Genomic DNA, 25,401 nt, shown 5'->3' with positions numbered 1-25,401 from the left:
AAAACTGTAATTAGATACCCTCCAGGCTACGTTCTTTCTTAAAACCTGAATCAACCCTACATCCACGTGCTGCAGTGGGCTTTCCTTCAGAAACTTTTTCTAGCCTGTAATCTTCTATCTCTACTAGTTGAGTTATCATAGCTAAGAATCTTTTGACTTCACCCTTACAAACTGCTGACTGAATGCGAGATTCATCAAGTGCGGCACCGGCAAGAGAAACAATTTCATGCAGATTTCACAAGTTTAGCAACCTGATTTGTCACTAAGCCAATCCAACTAAACACAGTTGTCATCATCATCTTTCCCTTCTTTAAGTCATCTAGCAATTGTTGGTTTTCAGGGGCACTAGAATCAAAGGTAAGCCGCAGTTGATCACCAAGAACCGAACTCTGACCTGTCAGTGAATTTATGTATTCGGCCATTGCATTTATCTCAGCTTTCAGTTTCTTCTTTTCAATCCCGTCTTTCTACGATTGTAGCACAATTTGTTTGGTGGATGCTTCCATCCAGTGTTCCTTTGTTTCACGGTTCACCACCCCCAAATCTGTGCGTGTGATTTCAAAATTGTTTAGATCCAATTCATCAATTCCCTCTTTTTTTATTATAGGTGGCCACTTCAGCTATACTCCTCACAATTGCACTATCAAAAGTTATTCTGACTATGCCTTTAGTCCTTTTAGGTTTTGGGGCCCTGTTGGTATACTTGCTCACAATGACATCAACAGGAAAAGAAATGGGAACTAAACTCCTCTTCCTATTTACTAAAGCTACAAGCCAATTAGGAGTAGTAGCATCCTTTTGCGATTGAATACCTTTTTCAGGGGTGTTTACAGCTTGTATTCTCAAAGGAGATGAACCCACTGTCATCTGAACTCTTTGGCTATTGTCAATAAGTTCACCAGCTAGGTCTTTATCTGGTTCGCCATCTACCTGGATTACCTAGTGAAGTTTTATAAGTACTAACATTTTGATTTTCTTGTTAGAACGGGCTTTTTGCACAAGAGGCGAATTATGAATCTTCCTCTTAGAAATCCTTTGCGACCTTCTATTACCTGCAATTATAAGACCAACATTAGAAAAAGGGTCTATCTGGTCACTAGTATGTGTTTCCTTTTTCATTCTCAACCAAGACTTCATCTTTTCGATCACATTTGCTGTTCTTTCAAGAATATTATCCTCTTCATTGGAGTTCCAATATATGGCATCCGTGTTAGAAATTACAAGTTCAATTTCTTGGGAGGCTGGGGTATCAGCTCTGTCTTCTTCTATGTCTGTGTTATCTATACCCAGTTTCAATTGAAATAGGTGGACTAGTGCAACAGTGAACCTTGATGACTCTCTTCTTCTCACTTCCAACTCATCTACACAATCCTCCTAAAAATCTTCCACATTAGGGACATGTACAATCTTTGCATGAGTATCAAGTAGACTAAATAATTCTTTTGCTATCAAATTTTGGTCTAGCCTAGTAGAAGCCAAAACCAAGCTTAACTAAGTCAGAGCTTATACACATTGCATCTTCCATGCTTCCACATGTTAACTTGCCTAACTTAAGTGGGAAAATAATATCAAAAATCTCTTCAGCTGAGAATTTGTTTATCACAGCAATTAATAGCAGAGCTACTTCTGCCAGGACAAAGCAATCAAGAGCAAACCTGGGAAGACATATAGGCTCTTCATCAAAACTCCCTACCCTCAAATAGGTGAATTTAGGGAATTGAATGTATAGGCTACCGAAAGATTGAATGATCTTTTGAGACTCAGGGGACAATCTGTGATGCAAGGGGCTTTTCAATTCAAAACACAACTTTCCAGAAAAGACATCATGGACACTTCTGAAGTGTTCCAAAGCTCTATCCTTATGCAACATGGGGCAATAATTATATATGGTAATGTTCTCAGTCCAGGGCTCATGGGGTAAATGTTGTAAATCCTGAGTGCTAGCAAGCATATACATCAAATAAGATGACATAAAAAAATTCTTTTCAAATTTAAAGCACCTTTCAGTTGATTTCTTAGAGAGCTAGATATTAATTCCGCCTAGTCTAGGAATTGGGAGCCCTTTAACACAATTTGAATATAAAAATACATCCACTCTTCAAAGACGGAAACATCGCGAGACCCACAAATTCTATGCAGTAGAACCATTATGTCCTAGACCTGAATGGTCATTTGGTTTTTCTTCAAGGTTTTGGGTAACCTAGAACCACCTTTGTAGAAAGACTCAGTCCAACTCTTTGCTATGGTGTTCGTATAGACATTTGCTTGCTCTAAGAATCTAGCATCAGACAATGCAAGAGTCAGGTCAGCAAATTGTTGCTCTTCCAGGTGAAATAATCTGGATACAGCCTCTCTATTGACACTCAGCAACACGCTTCCATCCTTCTTCAATATATTCCCCCCAGAGACATTATACATATGAATGCACTCTTGAATCAGCTCTGGACAAGGGTAGGTTGGTGGGAAAGTGGAGGCCATGAGAAGGTTTGTATCCAACACTTTAATGGAAAAAGGTTTTGCAAGTCTTTTGCACAATCTCTCTGCAACACCCCCCAAATCAACCCCTAATAGCTCTGTGTCGGATACTATAGGTGATTTACATTGCAAAATACGAGTATTCCCAAATAAGTGCAGTGTAGACTTCATGATTTAGAACTTTACTCGTGTTGTTTGTAAATATTGTGTAGCTGACAAGGTCTTGTCGTCAGTAAAGATTTTGTAGCCGACGAGTTCATGTCGTCGGTAAAGATTTGTAGCCGAAGGATAGATTAGTATTGTTATGTAGCCCACGGACCCCTTCGGGAAGGTTCGGCGGAAAGTATTTATACCCCATCTGAGATCATGGTAAATCATCTTATCATCATAAGCATAATGTAATCTCTTGGCATATGCAAATAATAAAAGGAGTTCTGCTATTCTAATCTATTGTCTGTGTGCATTAATCTATTTACCCCATGTGGTAAACATTTGGCGCAGTTGCCAGAAAGAGTGTGGGATCAAAAGAAAATCACGAAATGGTGTGTTCCATAGAGTTTTGTGTGGCTTTGAGAGTGTTAATTTGGTCTTGGTGGTGGGGCGCTGCCCCTCGACCCTACCCCGTATCGCGACAGGGAGCGCGCTCGAGGCTCTGCCCCTCGACCCCGTTGGGGGCGATGCCCCCTAGACCCCCAGTTGGTGCAGTTATCAGTGGTGGGAAGTGTGACCGGTTGATGAGACCTGGAGCTGCTGCAAGCATAGTGTGCCAAAGGTGGAGAGAGCACTAGAGCAAGCCTTTCAAGAGGGATGTTATGCTTTGTGGCATTTGGAGTAGGTGTTGAATGTGAAGCTATCTTGGTAGATGCATAGAGAGATCGGGAGGAGCTGATCATCCAGTTGAAGGTAGTACAACGACACTTGGCTTAGGGTACCTAGGAGTTGAAAGCAGAGAAAGCAGCATGGGTGGCTATCAAGGTCAGCTTGATTAAGGAGACAGTATTGTGTTAGCAGAGGCTGCAGATGCAACGTGGTTTGGAGACCAATTTGGTGTAGGCACAGGACAAATTTGAAAGTGATGTGACAGAAACAGATCTATCTTGTTGTAGTTAGTCAGTTAATGTATTTTGTTTGTTAATTTGTCTCGGATATTTTGTAATTGTCATCTGAAGACAACTTTTTCTTTTGGGAGGGATGATGTCGTCTGTAAATATTGTGTAGCCGACGAGGTGTTGTCGTCAGTAAAGATTTTGTAGCCGACAGGTTCATGTCGTCAATAAAGATTTCTAGCCGACGGATAGATTAGTATTGTTATATAGCCGATGGACCCCTTCGAGAAGGTTCGGCGGAAAGTATTTATACCCCATCTAAGAGCATTGTAAATCATCTTATCATCATAAGCATAATGTAATCTCTTGGCATATGCGAATAATAAAAGGAGTTCTGCTATTCTGATCTATTGTCTGTGTGCATTAATCTATTTACCCCATGCAGTAAACAACTCGTAGTCTGAAAACAAAGAAACAACCACAAATATGCTCCACTTATAAGGCGGGAGAAAAATAACCAGAGAGCAGAAGGGTTACCTAAAGAGCGAGGACCATTACAGATATGGAAGAAGGTTTGCTCTCTCTGATTTTCACGTGACTGATTATTTCGGACAAGAAAAGAAATTTTATGCTTTTTTTTAAAGGTAAAGCCTTTTTCATATACATCTCGAAAATAGGGAATGATCATTAATTATGTGGAGGACAAAATTAATTTCGGCATGCCGCGAGGGTAGGGTGATGGGACAAATTAGTGACTAACATTAAACAGGAAACAAGTACTTGAAATGATTACTGCCCTTTGCATGTGCCAAATCGTTATTTGCACATTCCCAAATCAAGGTTCCAACGCGATCATTTATGATGACCTTACTTCAACCATTAATTACTTGCAATTACCCTAGATCATGACATCACCCACGATCATGTCAGACTTGACAAGGCATCCAGCTGTTGTATATCCTTCACACGTGTATCCACGACATGTTGATTGGGCCTACTAAGAAACATTGTTTTAGAGAACCAGACGAGGCATTGAACTTGTGAACTAGTTCAATTGGTACAAAGGGTTCGAGGCAGCTTCGTGCTATCTGAACTTGGTACAAGGAGTACAAAAGGTTCAAGGGGTACAAGAAATTTACATTTTATACCAAAAAGCTTTCTAACTTTTTAGTAAGATGGTTTCGAGGTAATCACTCCTGATTAAGGCTTTCTAAGGGAAAGACTTGGTCAACAATTAGCTTGAGGGAAGGATGAATTGAAAGAATGAGGTTGGTGAATGATCGATGAAAATGTTATCATATCTCAAAGTACATTTGACTCTTGATAGAACCAATGGTTCAACGAAAACATTTGAAAACAAGGGTGAACTAAAGATAAAGAATAAAAATGGCGACTTTGAAAAATCACGAAGTAATAAAGGTGAACCATTCAAACTTGATAACATGACAAAGGATAAACCCATGCATTATGAGATGGAGAACAATTTTAAAAATGTTGCAGCCAAGAAAAATTCTACTATCCAAGAACGAGAGCAATATGATATTACTATGTGGGCTAAGTTTAAGTTCCTATCAGAGACTCCATTTCTAGATGATGATATTGGGGCGTATGACTTGGAGGATAAGCTGAAAGTATCAAATGATATGGTCATTGCAGCCTTAGTGCATTTAAATAACACCCATAAAACATTGAAAAGAAACCTTGTGGGGAGTTACTAGTATTAAAAAGGAGAAGGGAATAATGAAGAGAATCAATAGTGCAAGCCTTCACACTCTTAAAAGGGTATTAGAAAGAATGAAATCAAACTACTTGAAGTTGTAAGTTGTTTAAAGATAGGGATATAGCTATCAAACAGGCTAAAGACAAAAAGAAAGAGATAGATGAGCTATATCTCCAACTAAGTATGACACATTACTCCTTACATCAGGCTGAAAATCAGAATTCTATTGCAGCCATTCACAAGGAAGATGAACAAAAGAATAGAACTATGGAGATGGTGCAGATTGTTGAAGGAATCAATAACATTTGTGGGCATAAAAACCAGAACAATGCTTCCACCATTCTGATCCTATTGAGGCATATTTTGCTAATGAAGACCATAAGCACCCACAAGTAGTCAAATACATGGGTTCTCATTTTACAACAACAGTAACATGATCTCACCATATGAAAGATGAATCAAGTGACTTTACTTCGAAAATTATGTGTGAAGGTGATCATTTCATTCATGGAGATGTTGATTTTAGTGATGATACTTATGGTGAATTAGATAATTCAGAGTTGTCCTTAGTATGCCTGAGGGTTTTTACAGCTTACCTAGAGATTTATCACCAAGTTCTTAGGATATGGCAATAGCCTACTTATTCATTGGTGATTTTATCCTTCTACATACTCCAGTTATCAGTGGCTGCCCTGCTTGGACTATTAGTACATTTTCAGATTTCGCTTGGCCTACAAGGGTTAGTGACTTGCATGTAGATGAGTGGGAACTACACGTATTGTGATATATTTCATATGAGATGTTTATCTTTCCAGTTCAACGACATATTGGTGATAGCATTGTCATTCTTGATGCTGATCTGAGTTATTACTGTGACATCTTGAGCCATGATGAGTTGGTTTGCTTGCATATGGGTAGTGTGTTGGGCATCTATTTATTCAATTGGCTGATTAATGAGGTTTGAGATTCATCGGTCATCTATTTCTACACCCAAGATTGTTCTTATAAGTTGATTTGGAATCTAGTTGTTAACATGACATATGTTTTAAGTTTTGTGGATTATGCTGTGATGCTACACAGCTGGAGAATTATGATCGGAATCGTACAGCCTACAGTCGCAATGGAGATTGGGAGATTGACATGGGATCCAGGGATCATAGTGATAGTTGGGTTGCATTCTCACTTTTGGTACCACAGCATGGCAGGTCCTGACATTAGAGTTACCAATATGGGCCAGAGTGATGCTAGCAGATGGTATGGGACCCCAGTATTGGCTTATGGACTCGTGATTGCTTCAATGAGGGAGGACTGTAATGTCCCCCTTTTGGGACATTAGGAATTATAAAGTTAAATTCATATAATATTAAATTTGGCTTATGAGAGTATAAAACAAGATTATAAAATGGGTCAATTTAATATTATTAAGGGAGTTTTAAGAAGACAAAAGAAGATGGCGAAAGAGAGAGAAGGGGAAATTGAAGAGCCATAGCTTGATCCATTAAAAGAAGGAAGGGAGACTCTTTTTGAGCATGCTTGAATTTGAGATTGATTTTCTAGTTTATCTTTGGAGAATGAAAGGAAGCTTCAGCTTCTACTTAGGATCGGCGGATGTAAACCCTCAAGTTCTTCTTGGGTGGATTGGACATAGCCCCAATTCATCATATGTGCTGGATTCACATCAAAATTCACATCTAAGATGATAGGTGCATTTTATAGTTTCTCACCAATCTCACTGTGTAACTGTATTTAAGATTGGATTATGTCATCTGGTTATTGTATTGTTGCTGTATAATGCAATAACATATTTTGAGGCATTTTAATGAATATTTACTAGTTCACTGTTGGTTATTTCTGCTGATTTATTTGCAAAAGAAATATGTTTATATTCTGAAAGTTGTTTGTGAGAAAAATTGGAGATAATATCCGAATGGGATATTATATGATATCAATCTATCGTTAAACATAATGTATGGGACATTGTTCCAATACCAAAAGGTGATCCACTGTTTCATTTGGATGGTTGTTTAATATTAAGCACATCGTTGATGTTAGTATAGAAAAACATAAAGTCAGGTTTGTAGTTAGAGGTGTTTCACAAAAGGAAGACCTAGACTATGAAGAAACCTTTACACCAGTAGCTCATTATATTTCGATCAGAACCATAATAGCTATGTTAAGGGAAAAGATCTCTGCTAATGTAATAGCACTGCTCTTTATTTTTTTGTGTTCCAAGTGCAAATTAGAATGTATATATGTATATGTGTGTGTATGTAGAGGAGACATGTCTCTATGGTAATTGTAACTTAATAATGACTAGTCAATATTAACACAATGTATAATCATCTCTATAATATATATATTATAATATATAATATATAGAACATAAATGATATATATACATGTGAGTTTGTCTAACTAATGATTAACCAATAACCATAGAAGGATTATCTCTAGATTAATTCAATCTGACTGAAGCTACAACATTAATAGTCCCTCTTAGATAGGGTGGATTGCTATAGAACATATTATACTCAAGCATATAGAGAGATATCATCTCAAAATGATATTCTGGAAATGATATTAACATATATCCATCAACTTAGATATTATAATCTTTCAATATCATCTGAAGTATGATTCAACAAGAAATATCAATCAGAATGATATTCAGCACACTCATATTCTTGTAACATGAGCACTACTATCAATATCAAGATACATATCAACAAGAATATCACACTAAATCATATCCTAGAAGGATACGGGTTATTTAATTTTTGACACAATCCGAGACAAAACTAAGTGTAGTCTATCAGATAACAACCTTGATCTTAGGGACAACAAAGTAGACTCCTACATCACAGGTATCATGATCTCCAACATATTTTGAGACATCAACTTCATGTAGTCCATTGTGATACGCTAATTATCACCTCTAACACATTTTGAGACAACAATTTTAATGTAGTTTGTCATAATAATAGATCAAGAATTCAAGCACAACAATTTCAGTATCATGATTTTGACACATTCGAGAACAACTTAATGTAGTCTATCATGATACGTTTCGTTATTTGATCTTCGGCACACTCCAGGACAACAACTGAATGCAGTCTATCAGATAACAATCATGAGCTCCATCATGACAAGTATCATGATCTTTGGTTCTCTGGGACAGTAACTTAATGTGGTCTATCATGATAGGTTCATTATCATGATCTCCGACACTCCAGGACAACAACTTAAAGTAGACTATCATGATAAAAAGTCAAGCCATTGTTAAGATAATCACCTTACAATACTGACCTCACAAATACATCAATGAAAGATCGTCACCTTTCATGACAGAATCCATATATGCAAATAGTAACTCTCATGACATCCACCATGAACCCAGTCAAAGGATGGATATGCCATAACTGCTCCTAGAAGGAGGAACAAGGACTTTCACCTCAAGCTTCTCTCTCACAAAGAAGAATGCATTAAAAGTAATTTCACCTCGAACTTTTTCCTTTTTAGGAAAATCTCAATCTGTTGACTTTTACATCCAAGGTTGTCTGCTAGACTTCCTCTGAAATAAAATGTCCAAGATCCTCCAATGTCAATTGAAGTAGATCCCCTAGTAGATCACTCTTGAATTCATGTGATAAGATCATTTGAACGACCAACCTTGATAGCAGAACAAAACTCCATCACAGTCTGCTCCCTCTCCAAAAAAAGAGCCCCTTGTCTTGTCTTTATTTCATAGTCTCATATGTTCACTCAACAACATTCCCAATGCATCATTCTTCTTTTCCTAGAAGAATATTCCTCTACACATCAACATCCTTAATACAAGTTGTTCCAATGAAGGCCCATATGCAACAAATGAAAAGAGATTCAAATTTGAAACTCTAATGATGTCACTTCCTTACATCTCCCTCCTAAAGATGGTTCAAATGGGAATGGGACATTGGTTATTATTCTCCCCCCCCCCAATGTAAAATTCTCACTCTTAATATTATTGAACAATTTTGCATCATTTATGGAAAACGCACAAGGAGAGTCTTCACGCAAATTATCTGATCAAAAGCTGCTGCCAATGAATTTATCATCTTGATCTCAGTTCAATTTACAATTCACCTCATATAGCTATGCCAAAACTTGGAATCCTTTATCAACGCAGTAATAGAAAGTTCAAATCTAATTTCTCAATCTCTAGCTATAGACACATCAAAAAAACCTTCCTTCAAATCCATGTACCAAGCTTTCTTGTCACTATATTCTTACTAAATTGTAATTGGCAGAAACAATTGCTTTCAAAGAATTGCCAATACTAAGGATAAGTCACCAATATATATTTAGGGGAGGATGTTGAAGATAAAATCAATATTCAGGAATACGCAATGAAGATCTGTGATTATTCAGTAATCATGTTATAATCCTCAATAATTATAGAAACCAATGTAATATTTTAATATATCAAATTCTTCAACAGTTTGATATGTAAAGAAATTGATGGGGGCTTGTTTCGACAGTCAGCTCATGATGCACATGTTTACCATATAGGGTAAGCGAATAGTTATTGCATTAAGAGACTAGAGTGTAACATAGAACAAGATAGTACTTTATTCATATAAGCAGAGTATACAATCACAAGTACAATGATGATTCATAGTTCAATTTAGATGATGTACATATATCTCCCGAAGGGGTGACAACCGTCATAGAACCTTTCAAACACTAACTACTCTTGTCGGTTGTAGTATAGTTATTACTGACAACATCATCCCCCCCAAAAGAAAAGTCATCTCCGAACAAGAGAGCATGCATCAGCGTTGCGACTAAGAACTCCGGAAGCATACGGATCGACAAAATAGAGACAACTAAACAACTAAGTACATCAAAATAAGACTAAGAAGAAAAAGGGTATGTCCCTAGTGGAGCGGGTGTAGTAGCCGTCCTCTGTGCCCGTAACTCTTCAGTTATGCCTGTAACTCATGCACCTGTTGTGTTCGGGTGTTCAAATCTACCTTAGCCTGCCTCTGAATCTCTAAGGCTCTCTTCATCATCTCAACTATGTTACTGAATTCCACCTCTTTTGCATCTGATTCCATCTGTAGCCGACTGTTGGCTTGCTTTGCCTCCACCTGAGATACAAAGGTTGCCTTCTTTGATTCCCTCTCAGCAATGAGTAATGCCCACTCTATCTCCCAAGCTGACTGCTGCATAGCCAAACTAGCTTCTACGACCACTAATCTAGTAGGTGTCTCCTCCCGAGCTCTCTCTATTGCTACCTAATATGCTTGACTCTTACGTAGATCATAGTATACATCCCCATATACCTGTACTATCTCCCGTGTCAAATTCTCCACTCGGCTCTCTACCATGGGCTCTCTAGCGGTCCACTCCTGCCGCATCTTTTGAGTCTATGTTTGGCCATCCTCATGCCTCGAAGCATACTAAAAAGGTCGTTAGGCAACCAACTCGCATGAAGGATAGAACCTGCTCCAACTCCTACACCACTGTCTCCAATGCGCGTATCAGTGCGGAGATCACTACTCAGTGACCTCAAGTCACCATGTCAGCCAAGTATGCCTCTACATCCTCCCCCATGGCTGTCGAGGGGATGTGAGCTACTTCGTGGCCATTGCTATCTCTACTGCCTGTAACATCCTCTCAGCAGTATTTCCTGTTGGAGGTGGAGATGGTAGCTCAACTACACCAGTGGGGTGACTCTCCTCCTCCAAGGCTATCGGATTCATCTCCTAGGATACTTCTCTCAGAGGCAAGAGAATACTAGATGTCAGCGCTACTAGACTGATGCTAAAACTCTAACTCAAGTACTACTCACTCAAGTCTTCCGCTCTCAAGTCCTACGTCGTACTCATACCCTCACTAAGAGCCAATTACGCAGTATCTATAGTGACCACAACATTTGAACCAACAATCTCCACTCGAACCATCATGTCGTTTGGTACGGTTGTAGGTGGCAATGAGGGGGACTTTGTTTGTAATGTAGCCACTGCCTCTGGAATGGTTGGGATCTCTGCGGGTACTGGTGGAATCATAACTACGGGTTGTCTAAATTGTCCACAACACAAAATGTGCGTACCTATAGGCTAAGTCACAAGGTTTGCATTCAAATTCGAGTTCGGCAACAATAAAATTTGGATAAAGTTCGGCATGTTAAAAAAATAAAAATTAATTCAACATTAAATTCGCCTAATATATATATTATTTTTTAAAAATATAATAATATATCCAATAACATTCAAATTAGCTTAATATTACAAAACATTATAAATTTGAAATGAAATAAATAATCACTACATTTTACTTTGAAAAAAATATATAATTTTTTAGTTTTAAATAAAATATATATATATATATATATTAAATTCATTTTTTTAAAATACAAAATAGTACATAAAAACACTAAAATATTATTAGTTGATAACATAATAAAAATATATATTGTAACATTAAAAAATAAATAAAATAATAAATTTTATTCTATTTACAAACCATATGTTAAAAATGCAAATTTTTTTAATACTTGCAATATAAAATCTTTGTCGTGTTTAAACAACATGGCGTGCAAAAATCGCGGATTTTGGGTAGCCTACAGATGTTGGTCGTAACAACAGATGTAAGAGCTGACTACCTTCAGATGAAAGGGCCGACTACCTGCAAGTGTAGAAATTCGTATGGGCATGTTATCATGAACACATTCAGAACACGGAAAATCTCATTATTAAGCGGACAAATTCAGAACACGGAAGAGAGAGACAGATGCTGAAACACGGAAAATCTCTTATGCCCTAAACATAGTCGTAGACGTTTCCTTTTCAACTAGCAGCAGCCATAGAAAATTCTTCTTCAACAGACTCTAGCGAACTCGTTAGGAATTTTAACAAAAAAAAAATTTCAAATTTGTTGAATTTCGAATTTTGGCCAAAAATTCGATGAACCTTGTGACACAACCTACAGGGGCCAAATGAGTTGTCGCTGAGAGTTTAGGCCATGGGAATAGCAGCGGTGTCACAGTAATGACTTCAACCTCTTCGTCATCCTCTACATCCTCTTCCTCTCCATCTGTCTCACTATTGTCAGATGATGTCTCTTGTCGGTCGCTATCTGTATTCCCATGCTTCAAACCTACATCTAACTCCTGCCTGGGTCACTTTTGCCCGACCGTGGCCTTCTGCCTGCCTGGTGTGTCTAAATGTCTCCACTGCATGATGGAGGGCTCACCTGGTATGAGTGGGCCAAGCTTGACCTCCAACCTATCCAAGGGAATCATCCGTGTTGTCGCATCAAGGAATAATCCAATAGCGTACTGGGGCATGTAAAATGTCATGTGCTATAGCGTCATGAACTCGTACATGCGTTCCCCCAGTAATGCGACCCAGTCATATACCCTCCCATTCATGATCCCATTCATCATTGCGACCTGCAGGAAGGATATATCAAACGCGCGACTTGATCCTATGAGCCTACTCTTAACCAAATCCATGAGGTAGCACCATTGTCCTTCCTAAATATTAGACTTTTTCAGTCCTTTACCTTTAGAAGTGTCCATCAATGCTTCTTTTTATGCCTAAGACAGTTTACCTCACACAAGCTCTATCAGGCACGCCTTCACCTCTCGACTTAATTTCTTCAATTTGTTATCATTTTTCCTGCCTCCCTATGCATGGCCAGGTATGTCAAATACCCTAGTGAAGTCTGGTGCTTTGAAGGAGACAACCAAGTCTCGCCCTAGGTAGGAAAACGAATTGGTTCTGGAGAACCAGTCATAGGTGTCTACCATCATGCACAAAAAGCCCTTGTGATTGCAAATGCAAATAATTGACATTCGGATTGCCCACTCTACCTACACCTTTTTGATGCTATTCTTCACTAGATGGTTGTCAGGAGTATCCTGCCACCATTTCCTGCACTCGACTCCATTCAGGGTGTAACATCCTATTTTCTCGAGTCTTAATTAACAATTAACATACTCAAAGAAAATATAGTTATCACTTCATTTCATAAGAAGACAGTTATATCATTCATGTTCATGTGAATAAGATTTACCGTTAAAATCAATTAGACAAAATTTCTTAACTAAGAACTTAAAACACCATCAAGGAAATTAATATAGAAAATAATATCCACGTACCTTGGAATTTGAATCGATAAATCAATGTAGGGATGCTTTTGCAACCACCCAAGTTAGTCCACAAATACCACTATAAAAATATCAAATAACGAAATTCCTTCCAATACCACTATATCAAAATCTATTGACGATTATCATTAATTACCACTATATAAAATTAGGGCATCACATACCACTATATCAATTAGGGTATCATTTACCATTGGTTCATTTAGGGCTTTCAATTATCTCGGTATCACTTAGGGCTTCCGATACCACTAATTCAATTAGAGCTTCCGATACCGCTGTATCATTTAGGGTTCCAGTTACCACTGAATCAATTAGGCTTCTGATTCCTTTCCATCCGATTACTTAACCATTGCAGGAATTCAATATTAGGAGATATGCTCATATAAATGAAAGTTTGTCATATCAATTTATCAGATAAATCTATCCTTCACATCTAAGTGTAAAATAACTGTAATAATGAAATAACTCAATTAATCTTACCTTCTCATATATAAAAGTGATATTACCAATTTCCAATAAACAATTGAAGGTATAATTTATCTTTGTCTGTTGAACGTCCAACAACTTGGGGAGAGGTGAAACATTGTTAGGGGCTTAACCACCCAACCTCGGACCACATTTTTATCTCCTCACAATCTCTAACGAGAAAGGCCCTCCCTACCTGAAATAGGCAGGGGTCATCTTGCCATCTACTGGGCATCCTAGTATTTTAACATACAACTTGGCAGCAGGAGATCACAATTCATGCATGAGCTATTAATTAATTCATATTAAAAATGATAAACGTTGTTCTATCATAACTGATATTGATTCATGTTATCGATGATTCCTTTCTCTCACCTCATCACCCATCTCATTGGCTACAGAGCTGGGTGAGTCTCAGGTATTTGGAATTCTCAGAGTAGACGGCTCTGTCAATTATTCAAGAAGATTACATACATCTAGCATTTCACACTCTGATTACATAATTATGTTCTTTAAAAATTTCAAAATTGAATGTTTAATTAATTAATTTAATCATGGGCGGGGGCCCTAGCTCGGTTGGTTAAATCTTCCCTGTTGTAGGGGGTTTGTCACGGGTTCTAGTCTCCCCCGTCCCCGTGGTACCGATGGGAGTGTCGCGCCAGTGCTACCAGTCACGTTAAAAAGTTTACCCAGCGACTGCAGTTTATTGGGGGGGCCGTGCTACACCCGATTCCTGCAGTCTAATAAATAATTTTTTTTTTTTTAAATTTAATTTAATCATAACTGATTTCTCTTCCGCATTCTTGCAAATTAACTCCACCTCTTCACCATTTCATGGCTTCCCCGCCGGTGAATTCCTCGATGTTAATAGTACTCTGGATTTGTTCGGAAAATTGTGATAGCATGTGCATTGATGTTGAATTCACTTAAACAATTAGGTTTTAAACACTACTATTTGAATTCATAAATGATGTATTCTCAAGGATACTTGAAGATTGATCTCTTATGCACTTCAGGAAACCAACAACTAGTATATATATTGTTCTCAACTATTATGCCTAGCTGGCTAAGGATGGATATACAATCAGAAATGTAAAGGGTTGGAACATATTTGATTTATTCTCTGACCTATCATTATGTACTAACTGAAAATAGATATTATACTCAGTGAAAAATGAATCAAGAATTACAATGCTTTACCTGGTGTTGGAAATCGTCCAGACAACCCTACATAGCATGACAATAACAAAAACTGATGCACTCATATGTAAAAGACATGGGACAATAAAATTAGCATTTTACTATCATGAACTATCATTAAAGGTAAACGTACAAACCAGAGCACTAACTTTTGGTATAACAATGAGAAAAGAGAGTAAAGAAAGATTAAACAAGCATTAGATTGGACTTAGCAGGAATCACATGAATTGCTTGTGCTGACTCTCTACACCTCATCACCATTTCAAGCTACCATGCCGGTGATTCCCAGGTGATCATGAGTTTATATCCACTATATTGCTTAACACCTCTTCACCTATATTGGCATCATTGCCTGGTGAGTTCCTGGGTGTTTGGATTTCATGATATTGTTTTCATCTCTGTATGGGTATAAATGGAAGAACTAAATCTTGAACAGAATCCTTAGATCATGGTTAACATTGCAATTCCGTTCTTCATGATCATGGTTGATACAAGCTTTTGGTTTAAGAACATCGGTGGCATGAAGAACAGACTCTACGAACTAGAACACTAAATAAATGCCTACATGATTTAGTCTGTATTCAATAGGCAATAGATTTTGGTTTCTATGAAAATCAGAACTTCTAACTGGCATAGCATTTAAGAAATAATGTATGGACAGAATCTAAACAAAGTTTAGATCTTACATGACCCACAGTCAGCTCCTTGCTTGCCATGGCCGAAAAGATGAACTCCTCCCTTGCTCTGAACCTGTGGGTAAGGAAAGTCGTGGAGGTGAATTGGAAAATAGAAAAAAAAAGAATGAAGTCGGTGCTACACACAGATTCTCTTCCTTTTGTGTAAATGTATGCAGAGAAAGAATGCCATCGAATGCAAAGAAGAAAAATAGACTATCCAAAATATGATCAAGGAGTCTCTAATAAGAAGATGGCTTGGCTCTTCGACTACCTTCAGTTACAAAGAAGACTATTCAGATGCATCACGAATACAAAAATATATGAGAAAGAAATAAAGAGGGAAAAGAATAAGGAGTTGAAGAGAAGTTGGAAAGACCATTCGAATTGCCAAAATATAAAATCAATCAATCATGCCAAGTGTTAATCGATTAAAAGCAAGAATATTAAATTGAAAAAAATAGAGTTGGAAGGGTGTAACTCGAAAATTATAATAATTCAAATGTTATTATATTTCGAATATTATTAAAATCTTATATGTATTTATAAACATCACTTTATTAAATTATTAAATTATAATGGTGCCAAATCATTTTTATATTTAAATGCACGAATTTAAATTTTTACTATAATAATATGATGAAAGATAAATTAAAATCCTTTGAGATACGTTTTATATTTTAACCCAATTATTTTATTAATTTATTTATTTAAATAGCTCATGCAGGTTCCACTGATGTATCCTATTTCAAGTCGCCAGGTCCTCAACCCATTTTCTCAGTGATGGTGATGGTGATGGTCCTACCTAATTCTTTTCTGACAATGCTTCCACCCCTTCAACGTGTTTCCTGCAAGGAAATTCTCTGTAATTAAATCATAAATTATTTAATCATAAATAATCATAACGGTTAACCTTCATCTCAAATCCATGAATTCGTGATTAACAATCAACTAGCATGTTATCTTCACTTGAAATCATAACGACTATCTTACCATTTCACCAGATTATAACAAATTAAACTGCTAATTGACTTCATGCGAACCTCAACGGCTATATTTCAAATTAGGTCAAAAAATTGGGATGTAACACAAGCCTTCAAAAGAAATGTTTTGTGGTGTGAGTTGCACTGTTGCAACCACTGCCAGTACTAGTTGTTTGCCCTTCTTTTTGCTCGTGCGTGTGCTTGTGCCTCCTGCAACACAGACGCATGAAGGTAATGTCTTCCCATTTTGATTCATCCTCTTATTAGTAGCTGAGTCTTCTTCCAACTTTTTCTTCCAAGCTCTCTTCCCAATCGACTACATAACAATCTTCTCTTTTGCTCTTTTGTTTGTAGGAAACAACTAGGGCATTTTGCTTCAACTCCGAAATGCCTTCTCACCCCTCTATACAACTCTTTATTGCTGGTATAGTAATGCAATTATGTTTGGGCAAGGTTTATATTGTCATCCGTATGGCTCCCTACCTTGCACATCTTTTAAAGTTGTACACCACAGTACAATCTTCAAGGCTGTACAGTGCTGGTTTTTCGTCTCCTAGTCTGCATTTTCAATGCTCTTGTACGGCTACTTATGTTATCTTAGGCGTATGGTGCTTTAAAATTACCTCTTATCTCCTATACTCATGGTCATATAGTACTTTGGTGCCTTGTTGGTTCCTCCTCTCCACCCACACCTGACTATCTACTAGAAGTGTGTTGAGGTTGCTAATAATAGATATGCGATCATAGCCTTTAGCAATGACTAGTACCGTATGGATGGCTCTATGCCTTTTTGCTTTCCCTCTATTGTACGGACGTCGCTTATATCCTTGGTCTTGAATCCTGATTGCTCCCTTCAACACTTTACTGCCATATGAACCACCCACTACCTTTTTTCCTTGTCTTTAAGGCATATGGTGCTCTAGACTCTTACTCGCTGGTGTACCATACTTTGACTTCCCTCTGTTGGCTTTGGCTTCTGTACGGTAGTATTTTTCTCCTACTCAATTGTAGGGCATGGTTTAAGAGTCTGTACGGTGATATGTTCATACATATACCTCCTTCCTTAATCAGTCGTACGGCCGTACACACAGACGTAACTTGTGTTTTCCTGTGAATACCAAACAGTGTTATGCTACTCTTTCCTCTGTGTCCATACAATGTTTCTGGTTTCATTATGTTGGTCGTACAGTTGTGTTTCTTTCCTCATGTTTCAAGGTCGTACGCTGGTAATGATTCCCTACGAATCAACTGTACAGTGATTAAAAAACATGTTTCAAGTGAAAAAAAATTGTTTCTGTGTGCTACTCTCCTTCACGGTGGCTTCTCTACGTCCGTACGGCGTAATTGTTTTTTTTCCTTTGGTCATACAATGTGATCTATCTTGCTTTTGATGTTGTACAATCTCCTTAGAGTAGTATGAATTGTCTCTAATATAGGTCGTACAGTACTAATATACTCTCCAAATCATAATCCCTTGGTTTGCTCATTTTAAAATCCTAATGTCAGTATTTGCTTATAGTTTATTACTATTATTATTATTATTAATTTTTCACATTTGATTGGTCTGAGTATCATCATTCCCCCGACCTTCATTCCTCTAACGGTAAATTTTTAACTTTGAACCATTTACTAGGTTGGTCACTTCCTTCCCGTCCAATGCCCACAATTTGATTGCTCCATTATCACCCACTTCGCGAATCTTGTATGGTCCAACCTATTTTACTTTGGATTTACCTAATTTGATATCATTATGCTCGTTATATTTCAATACTAATTGCCCTAGTTGAAATTTGTTCAACTTCATGTGCTTTTCGTGTCAAACCTTGCGCCTAAACTGTGAAAACTCAGTGGCCCATTGTGCTTGTAGTCTTCATTTGTTGAGCTTATTCAAGTTATATAACCTCTCTCTGAGACTCTCCATGTCTCCCAACTTGTTTTTGATGGCTATTCTTAAGCTCGGTACCATCAACTTTGTTGGTACTATGGCCTCCTGACCATACATTAGCTGAAATGGAGTGTGTCCAGTAGTGACTCTATAGGAAGTACAGTAAGCCCATAATGCTAATGTTAACTTCTCTTCCCAATCTTCACCTTCAACCCTGCACGACTTATAGATCACTGAAACCAAAATTTTGTTTGTTGATTCTACTTGCCCATTCACTCTCAAGTAGTAAGGGCTTGACAAGGAGTGGTAGATTTTAAATTCCGTTGTGAATAGTCTAATGACATGATTGATAAAATGTCCTCCTCGGTCACTTTGCTGAAGTGTAATACAGTACCTTGTACTGATTTGTTCGTAGATAAATCTCGTCGTGCTCAATGCAGAGTTGTCTAGTAGGGCCCATGCCTCTACCCACTTTGTGAGGTACTCCATCGCTATATCGACATTTGTGGGCTTTGCTTACCTTTAGGGGTCCAACAAAGTCCAATCCCCACCATTCGAACAATTTATGCAAATGTGAGGAGTTTAGGGGCATGAAATCCCTTTTCAGTAGTTTTCCAACTCTTTGACATGTGTCACATCCAACGACCCACTCCCTAGTGTCATTGTGCATGGTAGACCACCACAATCCTACGAGAAGTATCTTGCGTGTAGTTGTGTCCAGCCCCATGTGTCCGCTTGTGGGGCCTTCATGTGCTTCCCTCAATACGCTCGGTATTTCCTCCTCGACCACACATCGCCGAAGGATTTGTCAGGTCCCATCTTATATAGGAGTTTGTTGATCAATTAAAATGTTCAAATTCTCAATACGAGTTTTGCCTTTCATTTGGTTGCATTTCCCTAGGGAATTGACCCCTTGAAAGATACTCTCCAATACTTGCGTACCATGATGATAGTACGGTAATTTGAAACAACTATGCATCCGGAAAGTCATCATTGACTCCCTCATGTGGTTCCCCTGACTTGATTCTGGAGAGGTAGTCTATGTTCACATGGCTTTTCTCGGGCTGCACTACAATCTTAAATGTGAATTACTGCAGAAGAAGTAACCATCTACTTATTCGGCCCTAAATGATTGGTTTATTTACCAAATATAGCAAGGCTTGATGGTCTACATGAAACACGAACGAAGTTGCTAGTAAGTAGTGCCTAAACTTCTGCATAGCATATACCATTACGAGAGCTTCCCTCTCAGTCGTGATGTAGCTCTTTTCTGTTTTCGATAAGATTCTACTTGCAAGGTACATCGGGTGGTCTGATCCAAGATCACCTGTCAGTGTCAGTGTTGCTCCAATTGCGAAATTTGATGCATCAACATGTAGTAGAACTCCTTGTCCCAGCTGGGGTAAGCCAGAATAGGTGTTATGGCTAGTCGTGTTTTCAATCCTTGAAAGGTTTCATCGTGTTTTGTTTCCCATTTGTAGAATTCCCCTTTGCAAGTTAGTTTGTTGAGAGGGTAAGATATTTTGGCGAAGTTTTTAATAAACCTTCAGTAGTACCCTATGTGTCCTAGGAATGATTTTACTTCGGTCACATCCATTGAAGGTGGCATTTCCAGAATCACTCGGACCTTATTTGGATTTGTCTTCAAGCCTACCTTGCACACGATGTGTACTGACAGTTTCCCTTGAGGCACCATAAATCTTCACTTCTTAGGGTTTAGTGCTAGTCATGCCCATCTGCATCTTTCCATACACTCCTTGAGTGTGGTCAAGTGCTTGTCCTCCACACTGAAAATTGACCAATCATCCAAGAAAGCTTTGAAGTTCCCTACCGACATCTTGTCCAAGATGTGCAAAATGATTCTTTGAAACGCTATCAAGGCGTTGCATAGACCGAACGACATTTGGTTGTAGGCGTAGACTCCATCTTCCACCACAAAGGTTGTTTTCAGCTTATCTTCTTCAACCATGGGTATTTTGATTGTAGCCAGAAAATCCATCCATGAATGAGTATATTTCATGCTTGGCAACTTTCTCCAAAATACTGTCAGTAAACGGTATTGAGAATGGATCCTTAATTATTACTGCTTTCAGACAGTGAAAATCCACGCATATCCTTATTGAGTGGTATCCTTTTTCAGTGATATCACAATTGGAGACACCCATTCACTTCTTTGTACTTGAAAAATAATGCTTGCATCAAGCATTCGGTTAATCTCATCCATAACCCATGCGGCGTAGTTTTTATTCATGCATGTAGTCGCTTCCGTACGAGTACTACTCCATGTATTAGTACGATGCAGTGGACACACAATTATGGTGGAAAACATCCTTATACTCTATGAATATCTTAAATGTTGTCGCTTTTAGTACTAGATTCCAGTCATCTCCCACAAAAATGTTCTTAGGGTTGGCCTCGTCTCCTAAGTTCAGAGTCTTCACTGTGGGTTCTTCATATTTAAAAGGTTTTTCATTGTTGAATGTATGCATAGGTGTTTCATCTATTAGTGCCTCCCCTTCCTTGACTTCTCTGTATTCTGTCAGAAATTCGTTCTTTTTGTCTCCCTTACTTCCTTCTCCCACCCCTAACATGTGACAACTCAAAAAGAGTTCATTGTCCTCCATTTGCCACTAGAGTAGGCCATTCACTGAGTCCCAGTTGTCATCGTCGAATCCTCCTAGTTTCAAGATTCCTTCTTTGTTGGGTTCCATCCTTTTCTTTCCTTCATCGTCTCCTTCAACTTCGGAGTCTGACGATGCCACATCTTCTCCCACCATCTAGGTGCGTAGGTCAATTATGAACCTGCAACCCCCTCTTTCCATGGAAAGAGTGTTCCTTTTACAGTCATGTTTCACCTTTTCCTATACCAACCAGCCCCTTCCGAGGATGGTGTTGTAGCCTTTCCTTTTCAACAGAATGACAACAAAGTCTAGTAGGAAGGGTTGTGTCCTGATTGTTACAGTCTACGCAATTAAAGTCCCAAGGGTTTTGATTCCATGTTGATCGGCACTAAGCAATTGGAATGTAGGCGGCCATAGGGTTGGTTGTCCCTACTTCTTCCTCGTTTCCTCAAGTAGAAAATTTACGCCCAATCCTATGTCCACGATGGTGTCTGTTAGGATAGTTCCAAGAATATCCATCTCAACTACTACAGGGTGTCTTCCTATGTTTAGTGCGAGTAGCATTGGATTTGTCATGAAAGTTTCGCTTCCACTGTGGGTGTTCTTCCCTGGCTCGTCCACCACCTTTGGGGATGGTGTCATGTTTAAGATTATTGTCCGTAACTAAGGCATTGCAAGAAGAAATTCATTTAGTTTCATAGGAATCCCAGCTTGCATTATCTGTCATATGATGTTTTGTTCTACCAAGTTCCTCCTTGAGGTACTGACAGTGTCCTTTATTTGTGTTCTTTCGGCCTTCATCTCTTTTTCTATTTTTGTTTTTGCCTGTTGCATCCTTTTCTTTTCCTCTTCCAGATCTAGGAATGTTTCTTTTTTTGCTTGTGTGCAAGTGACTGCTAATGTTTCTTCCTCGCATCTTTCTATAGTCAACAGGTTCATCCCGGACTTGGGGCATTTTGAGTCATCGTGGTCTCTGGTGCAAGAGCACATCAACGACAGGAAGTATGGTGGCGACAAGAAGATAACCTACAACTTTATTAAAATGCAGAATATTGTCTAATGTTTATTTAAGAGAATATCTACACGATGGATGTGCCAAATGTAATGACAAATCCTTTATAACTGAAAGAGAATCCCAAGAGCCATTTGTAACTACCCAAAATAATTATAAAAGGGCATGAGCGGTTCAAACAAAATAGAGTTCAGAGGGAGAACAAAATGTGAGAATATTTGATCCCTCTGCATCATTTTTGGTATCAAAGATTGAAGATCTTGACTGTATCGATAAAGCGTAGGAGGCAATCCACACCAAGACCTTGAAGATTTGGTTTTGATTTGTTGATGAGTTTTTGGTTGCAGGTGCTCAGCCATCTTGCTGCATAAAAAATGTGTTGTGTTGTTGTGTTGACAGATATGGAAGTTCTGTCAAGGGCCATGGGAAGGTCCCATGGATGCCAAGAGACTAGGGAGAGAGGCAAAGAGAAGGACTCCTAGGTGAGGCACATGGAGAATTGGTTTTCATGAGTTTGAAGCAGCATGGTAAAGGTGGATCTCTAACTAATAAGGCATTGTGGAAGTTGCAACCATTAATGCTCCACTGATAGGAGTATTTGAGGTGATTTTAAGGGCACTCCTGTGTCCTTAAAGGAAGATATGATAGTGATAGAGGTTTCAGTCAAGCACATTTCCATGAGACATGGAAACTTTTCAAATTTGGGTGTATGGTGCAGCAGCATGTCAGCGACAGGAAGTATGGTGGCAACATGAAGATAACCTACAATTTTATTTAAATGCAGAATTTTATATAATGTTTATTTAACAGAAAATCTGCACGATGGATATGCCAAATGTAATGACAAATCCTTTGTAACTGAAAGAGTATCCCAAGAGCCATTTGTAACTGCCCAAAATAATTATAAAAGGGCATGAGCAGTTCAAACAAAATAGAGTTCAGGGGGAGAACAAAATGTGAGAGTTTCCAAATACTAAATGTGAACTTTGCGCAAAAAACACATTAAACCAACAACATGAAGCACATAGAGTATAAAATAGAACTTATGCTAAGAAAACTTTATTGAAAACTACAAAAACTACAAAAGGAAAATGGCCATGACTCTCAACGGTCAGAGGTCTGAAATATTCTCACATTTTGTTCTCCCTCTGAACTCTATTTTGTTTGAACCACTTATGCCCTTTTATAATTATTTTGGGCAGTTACAAATGGCTCTTGGGATTCTCTTTCAGTTACAAAGGATTTGTCATTACATTTGGCACATCCATCGTGCAGATTTTCTCTTAAATAAACATTATATAAAATTCTGCATTTTAATAAAATTGTAGGTTATCTTCCTATCGCCACCATACTTCCCGTTGCTGACATGCTCCTGCACCAGTCTCCAGGACCACACCATCTGCACATTAGTTGTGGCATTCCCTTCGTAGTACAATCCTTGGCAAAGTGGCCCCATAGGTTGCACGCACGACATTGTATCATTGGCCGTCTGATTGGATCGTATTGTCTCCAGCTACAACCCCCATTATTGTTGTTGTTATTGTTGTTGTCGCCTCTTCCAAGTCGGTTGTTGTTTTGATACCCTCCTGAAGTAGCCGCGTCATTGTTGCATTTGTTCTCGTAGCTCCTAAGATGGACATTTCTTGCATTAGTAGCACTTGCTAGTGTCCTTTTGTTTTCATATTGAATAGGCATTCCTTGGTGGAATGTCCCACAATCTGGCAAATATCGCAAAATTGGTTCTTAGGGCAAGAGCCCTTTGTGTGGCCCTCTTCCTTGCAATCCGTACACCATAGTTCCCCTTCTTTGTTTTGGCTCGGGTTCTTTTTCATGTTTTTAAATTCTTTCATCATACAAACCATATCTTTTTGTAATGCCCAGACCTTTTTATCTGATTCCTCGTCGTTGCTTTTGGAGGATGAGTCTTCCAAATCCGAAGATCTATCTTTCTTCTTTTTCCTAGTTTTGTGTTTGCTCTCTAAGTCCATTCCGCAATTATATGCATCATTGTATGTTGTTGGAGGTACTATTTTCATCTTTTTCCACAATGTTGGTCATAGCCCTTCGACAAACCATATTTTCTTCAACCCGTTCGCTGGTGGGCTTTCCATTTTTCCTACCAACTCCTTCAATCTCCTCGTGTATACGCGGTTCTTCCCCTGCTTTGTACTGTAAATTTCTACTATGATCTCATTGTCATCCCTAAGTAGTCTGAATTCTGTTGTAATTTTTTTTTTGACGTCCACCCATGTAGCTAGCTCCTTATGGTCGATGTCTAAAAACCAATCGATTACTGAACCTCGTAGGGTAACTGGAAACTGTCGGATCCATTCATTTTGGCTTGTTACACCATTCGCAGTCCATATCGTTTCATACGTTTTACAATGTCGAACTGGATCGACCGTCCCATCACCATTAAATTTAGGTAGCTTCTCTTTTGGCCCTACCATTGTTAACTTCTACCTTGTTTGTTGCGTCTGTGCTTGTTGTGCGCCGCCCACGCTATTCTATGTACCTGCATTGTTCTGCACAATTGCACTACCCTGGACAACCACATTACTCTGTGGTGTGGAGAGGTCTTCTAGAAGTGAGATTGTTCGATTCTCAACGTGTATCTGTTCGGCTAGTGTATTGGGGACGAAGAGTTCACCCCACGCTCATGTTCCTTCAGCACCTTGAGCCATGCAGATTCCTTCTCTTCCTTCTGGATTCTCTACCCTTGGCATATACAAGTTTAGGAATTCCTCCCTCATCTCTTCAACCAAATTTAACCTTTGTCCCGTCTCTTCGAGCAAGTCCTCAATACTTCTCGATCAGTTAGGTGAATGCACTCCATCGGTCAATGCTCCTTCACTGACACCACCTTGATGCCCGTTGGTGAGTTGTTGAAATGTATGCCTTCGTTCTACCTATTGCGTGAGGATTAATGCTTCCCGTGCTGTGCGCACATCAACCTTTTCTTTTATTTTATTTCAATCTTTATTAAGTTCAGCATTAATCTTCAAAACACATCTTTGATACCAGGTTCAACAAGCAACGGCACCAAATGTTTACCATACATGGTAAATGGATAGTTATTGCATTAAGAGACTAGAGTGTAACACAGAACAAGATAGTACTTCATTCATATAAGCAGAGTATATAATCACGAGTACAATGATGATT

The 25,401-nt window shown here is 38.5% G+C and overlaps 1 protein-coding gene across 2 annotated transcripts in view; it reads right to left on the bottom strand.

Moving 5' to 3' along the window:
* LOC149556685 (Urb2/Npa2 family protein) overlaps window positions 1-25,401 on the bottom strand; it is a 120,409-nt gene that overhangs the window by 57,039 nt on the left and 37,969 nt on the right. The window lies entirely within an intron of this gene.

The sequence above is a fragment of the Cupressus sempervirens genome, chromosome 5, assembly GCF_028749045.1.
Source record: "Cupressus sempervirens isolate cs-2001-9-10 chromosome 5, ASM2874904v1, whole genome shotgun sequence".
Lineage (NCBI taxonomy): Eukaryota > Viridiplantae > Streptophyta > Pinopsida > Cupressales > Cupressaceae > Cupressus > Cupressus sempervirens.
Note: the sequence above shows the minus strand (reverse complement) of the source record. Positions and strands in the feature narration are given on the sequence as shown.